The following is a 6,404-nucleotide window of genomic DNA, read 5'->3' on the forward strand; positions in this document are numbered from 1 at the left end:
TCTTTCACCCTCTCTCTCACACACAAACATACACGCACTCCAGTAGGAGAGCAAAGCTTTGCGGTATGTGACCTCGGCTCTCCTTTAGGTAAACCGGCACTCCTGGCTATGCGCAAGACCTCTGACTTCTTTTCTCAGCTTGATCCTACTGGGAGAAGGCAGGAGATGCATATGTAATCCTGATGTGTGCTTATGTGTGAAAGAGAATGAGTGAGGGAGTTCTTTTGTTCTTTTTTTTTTTCATGGACCCTATTTATTAAATGCTGATTTTACTATGTAAAGGAGCAAAGTGCAAATAGCTGAAGTTTAAAAAAATTTTTTTTTACATGTATTAACAGAATATTATGTATTATGTATGTATAATGTATTAACAGCTGGAGCAAGGGTTACATACGATTCAAGCTGGCTTATAAACAATAATAACTCATTTATGGTATGTATATATATCAACAGCCTCTTTCACTACGCTTACATCATGTGGAAACAGAATAAAGGAAGACAGAGTTATGTTATATGTTATTTTGTGAAGAAGTGAATATTATAATGACAGTATACATTCAATGTATGATGAATTATGTTGAATGAATATAAAATAATATAATATATACAAATTTTATACAATATAATTAGTTGTGACTATGATAATAAAGTAAAAACAAACAGTGCTTCTGTGAATACAACAGTTTATTGTTAGTTCAGTATGAACAAATTACCAGCATATCTTACTTTGTTGAGGAAAAATTGAAACAATGCACTGAAATAATTGCTCATATATTATTTTCAATTTATAGAAAAAAAAACAACATAAATATATTCTACTATTAAATATGGGTACAGCAGATCATTTCAATTGAATGTTTTTGTATTAGGTTTATTTATTTTTTATTTAATCAATATTAGGTTTATTTGTTTTTTATTTAATCAATAAATAGTACCATATTTAATTGTAAGCTTTAAACAGATATTTAAAACGGCTAAGAAAAGAAGTTAACATTCAATGTTTATTGCATAGGAATAAAAACATAATTGGACTGCAATTAATAAACATTGAAAAATGTCAAATGCATTAAAAATACAATTCATGGAATGGAATGAAGATTTTATGTTGATGGGGTCAATGTTTATTTAATATGAAAATCTAAATACGAATATTGAATGGCATGTGAACAAGAGGTGATTTCTAGCATTTATCCAGACATGTTATTTTGACTCCAGCTGACATGCAAATATTGTGCTAATACCAGATGTTTTGTTTACCTCTGGTTTGTTTATATCAGCTTTGTTTACCTGTTCTGCTTTTAATGACATAGACTAAAGGAAAACCATTATACTGGACATCAATGTAAAACTTTATTCAGTACTTAAAAATAAAAGTGAATAGACTTTAGGAGTCATCTCTTAAACCAACACATCTTGACTGCCGTTCATACATAATACATAGTTGTCAGTTGTTAGAATTTTAATTAATTTCAAGTTGAGAAGCGGATGGAACACAGACAAACAAGGGTCAATCAATTACCAATTTTGTCATAAGGTATGCAAAATACCACAATGCCTTCAAAATGTTTTATTGTTGTAATTGAAGATGATATATTAAACCAAATATATTGTTCAAGTGTGTTTTGGCACTGTTGTGTTTCCTCAGCCCCTCCTCTCTCTCTAGTTTCCCATGGGAACTCAGGGAAGAGTTGAGGTAAGAACATGACAGCTTCACCATGGAGGCACACAGTCACAACACCAATTGTGTTTTGGAGACATGCAAATTAGGCACGTTAAAAAGCCATTTATTAAATATGCATCGTCATTTCAGGGGTTTAAACGTCATACGTCGAATATTTGCTTTCGTGAACCCAATACTCCGCTGCAGCCGAGAAAAAAAAATGTTCTCGGAGCTTTTCTAGTTTTAAATGAAGGCAAATACAGTCTACAATTTAACAGATCGTCATTTAGCATGTATAAGTAAAATGTCTCAGCAGTTTGATCCAGTAGTTTTCCGATCCTCGCTGCATTGTTCTACACAGGAGAGAGGGTTGGAATAACGTCCTCCGCCTCTAAAACCTAAACGCTGAGCCCATATCAGCTCCCATTTGACAGGAAGGTTTACAAAACATTTATTTCCACAAAGAAATTGCCATTTTTCTTCATGATTTAAGTCTGGCTGTCTTGTGGCGTTGCTTCTCGCCAATACTACACACACTCTTTATTGCTATAGTCATAAAACTTAATGAATAGGTGCGCCCCCTTGCCGCACCACAGCCGTGCAGTTCGTTGTATTCCTACGCACGAATCCTTATTTCTACATACTCCCTAAATGATCTCGCATTTCGTTTGTTCAGCTCGCAGCCATCTTTAATACGACCGAATTTTATATCTGTAAGTCACTGTTGGGAACAGAAACCCTTTTGGTTCCATTTCTATAAAGATCCAGCGGCTCGGGATCTAGTTTTCCGGAAGGCGGCAGGATATGGTGTGGGTAGGAGTTTTTATAATGGCTCGCACACATATGGAGTGACGCCATCTTTCCCAGTGTGCTGCTGCTGCGCGAGCGCGGAGTCCTCGCGCACACGTTCACTCTCAGCGGGAGCTGCCGCGCGCTGCGGGTCGTTCTCTCAGATTTTCTCAACGGATTGTCGCCGTTATTCGTGTTTAAGTACTGAGAAGCGAAAAGGGAATATACAGCGTTTGACACAGGTAAGTGTTTTCGCCGACAAAATGTGTGGTTCGTTATCGTGTGGAATGTTAGGAGGGAATGGCTTTCTGCAGCTGTGGGGAAAGAGGAGGCGAATCAGCCAGTGGAAATATTACCGCAAAATCAAATACCAAATTCCATTTACTCATATAAACGCGGGTTTGTTAGACTATAATACTATAAGCGTTTTAATGAATCAGAAAAGGTGTATTTAAAGCTCCGAGTTAAAACATTTTGTGTCTTTGCTGCTAGCTTGGTTAACGTTACGTTAGCATTTTAGGGCAGGAAAAGTGTTTTGTGGAGACCATGTAAAATCCTCCCCTAACTCAACTGGATCTCAGACTTATTCTTCCAATTTTTTTTTACGTTAATTACCTCCTCTGTGAATTCTCCCTGTAAAATTCAACAACTAAAGTTGGTTTCGTCTGACCGCAATCTCAAACCCGTGTTTAAGTCGGTTGTGCGGTTGAAAGTTAGTCTGTGGTTAACTAATATAAACTAGCTGTATTTAAGTTTACCGTCTAAGCTCCGTTTGCGTATTACTGAACCAGAGATGTTTTTTTTTCAAAGCTTTTTTTGTGACTAACTAAAATTTGGAGGATATTACGTTTGGGGTAACATTTTCAGCTCAGATGCGAGGCCATCTGTATCAGCTTGAGTTCTAAATGCTTAATGCTATTAGTACAGTCATGCGCTAATAAATACTCTAAATATGACCCATATTTAAGTCTCCTTAAGAAACAAACAAAGGCATTTAAAGTGTTTGACCGTTGAGAGGAAGTCGAGGAGGAGCTTGAGTGAAATCTGACTCCGCTGGAGCTCGTGCAGAGGGGGGTGGGGATACCCATACATCACTCCCTAGCTCTTCTTAACAATAGACCCAACTGACTTGAGCTTTACTACAATATTCAGTGGGTGAAATTATTACATTTTCAAATGACTTTACTGCAGTCTGCCTTACGTTCTGTAAAAGTACGGGTTCATATGAATTGTTTAAGGGTTTGTTTTTTAGCGCAGCATGAGATACCATAGCCGCCTCTGCAAGCACAACTGGCAGTAGATTTGTTAATGATTCACGTGGCTTAAAAAGACAACCAAACATAGGTGCCTTTTTCCTCCACCTCTGCCATGGAGTCTAACTGAAGGCAGTATGCATATCTTCCTCACTTTTTCATAGACATTAGGCATTCTATAGTCTTATTTAATCCATGGTTGAAGTAATTACCATTGTTTTTTTTATACATAAGATTTTATGGTTGTGGTTTGGTAGTTTCTGAGAAATGAACATCAGTAGGTATACATTGGAAATAAATATTTCTGCTGCTTTTTCAATGTACTTAAAATGAGCTAACGTGACAATTGCTTAATAGTTTATAAATTTCAAAGTGATTAGTCCAATGTATTATTTAAAATAAAAGTTTATTTAATTCATTTGTGGTTGGACTACATTAATAATTTTGGTTGCATTAACTGAAACTGCATGGGTGGATTTCTAGTTCCCAGCATGCTTTGCATAAGACTCAATTAGGAGAGAAAATGTTCATTTATGCATTGATTTAAAGGCAGAGCCCTTTTAGTGTTAATGTTCAGTTATGCTGGACATTTAAAATTGAGTAAAAAAAGTCCATACTTGTTTACATATTTAATTTTACATAAAATGATTTTACTTCCATGTGAAATTTACTTAAAATAAAAAAATAAAAAATTACTTACTGTTACAATTACAAAAATGATATTAATTTGAACCTGTCAGAGTTAATAATGCTTGTAATAGTTGTCAAACATCTCCACACATTCAGTTTGACAGTTGTGTGCATTATCAAGAACTTTTAGAAAACTTTTTTTGTTGTTGTTTTCCTAATTGGTGTATGAATCCTCATTTTCCTTTATCTATGGTCTAACATGCAATGTTCTCCCGCTGTTTAATTTTGAGTCTTCATGCCCAAACTCTCTAAATGGAGGGTAGTCATTTCAGTTGTACAGAGTGGCTTCAGTATGTTTTTGGATCTGGGTGAGCTATATGAAGTCCGAATGCACTGAACCAAGCGTTATTTGGCGTGTACGTGCACATGTGCGCAGACTCATGGTGTTAGAGCATCTCTCATCACAATTGACACATTTGGAGCAGATGTGTAGTATGGGATGTTCCTGGGAGCTAGCAAATAAGATCTTTTGAAATACTGCAAACAATAGGCAGATCTCTGAAACTGAATGTGGGTGTTGAAATCACTATCTAAGCTGCATGGCCCTGGTCACAACAGGCACTTAGCCCAAGCTATTTGGGTGGTATTTAAATTCACATTCTGTCCGAATGCCAAGGATTACAAACAAATGCCTCAGTCTTCTCAAGCCTCCTCAGGTTTCTTTGGAGGAGCCCATTGTTGACTGGAATAGGCACATGGTTTGAGAAAACTTTTGGTGGTTGATCTTTCTTTTTTTTTTTTTCGTCATATGTCGGATACTTTAAATATTGATGGAAAGCCCAGGTGCAGTCATGTACGTGTGAATTGCATAAGTGCAATACTAATTTAAGTATACTGTTTTATGATCGGGCTAGATGAAACATTCTGGTGTTAGATTTCACTTTTTTGTTAAAGTGCCCCTATTATGCCATTTCGAATATTGCCTTTCATGCAGTGTGTAATGTAGCTGTATGTGAATGCAAACGATCTGCAAAATTGTAAAGCTGAAAGTGCATGATAATAGTGTTGTCAAAAGTACAGATGTCGGCACCAGTCGGTACTGAAATTTTAAAAGTGTGACGATACCAGCATTTCCCGCTAGCATTTTGAGCGCTGTTATGTGGATTCTCAAACAGCTCTGATTGGCCATTGTGTTCTCGTGCTCAACAGATATGTCTGTGATTGTCTACAATGATAATCGCTTCACGCTCTTCACCAAGCGCTTGTCCTTTTCCTAAGAACGCTGAGTCTGAAATTCTATGTATGCGTAACATAGATTTGTGTGCCAGGTTCCAAGTCAAATTCAGGCTTCGAGTAATGAGTGCTTATTTGCTGCTCATTGTTAGTAACCTCTCTGTTAGAGTTCTATGCGGACTATGCATCTTTCTTCCCACCCTTTTTCTATGTGGCCAACTCCACCCATATTCCACCTAGTAGAGGTACCAAAACATTGAGATTGATTTCAGATGTGCATGTTGGCCAGGCAGTGAAAAACGCATGCATGTGGTTATTAGGGTTGGGTATTTTCATGCCCAAGCCAGTATGTCTGTGAAATAAAGAAACTAGTGGAGTTCAGCTAGAGTAAAATTTAGAAGAGCTCACCCAGCAGGTTTTCTCTTCATGATTGTATTCACACTGTCCATTCAGATGATTGTATAACCCAGCGATTGAGCGTCTGGAAGGGAAAACCGATTGTCTAAATACATCCAGCCTGACCTCATCAATGACCAACCCTCTACATTGCGAGTAAATCACTCGCATATGCGACTAAATCTTCACTCTGGGTGACTAAATGATGTCTAATATTAGCCAATTGCTAATAAATTCTCAGATTTTACTCGCCAGTGTGTGAGTTGGAGGCTAAGTATAAGTTTAGCTCAGATATATTTTCACTCGCCGAACACTCTGACTGAGCGCTTCAGAGTTTCACTCTCTGCCAAACGATCTGTGCTGTTTTTCAGTTCAACTGAATAGATGTGTAACGCACCTGTATTTAACGTACCGTAAACTCTAGTGTGAAGGCGCACGACTCG

General features: G+C 37.1%; 1 protein-coding gene across 1 annotated transcript in view; it reads left to right on the forward strand.

Annotated features, from left to right (window-relative positions):
* Positions 1–2,518: 2,518 nt before the first annotated feature.
* The window catches only part of LOC107661989 (catenin beta-1-like), a 35,419-nt gene continuing 31,533 nt past the window's right edge, over positions 2,519–6,404 (forward strand). The window contains exon 1 of the mRNA XM_016451814.1: positions 2,519–2,691. The gene's annotated coding sequence lies outside the window, so the exon portion shown is untranslated. The remainder of the gene's footprint in view (positions 2,692–6,404) is intronic.

This window comes from Sinocyclocheilus anshuiensis, unplaced genomic scaffold (assembly GCF_001515605.1).
Source record: "Sinocyclocheilus anshuiensis isolate Anshui unplaced genomic scaffold, SAMN03320099.WGS_v1.1 scaffold1092, whole genome shotgun sequence".
NCBI lineage: Eukaryota > Metazoa > Chordata > Actinopteri > Cypriniformes > Cyprinidae > Sinocyclocheilus > Sinocyclocheilus anshuiensis.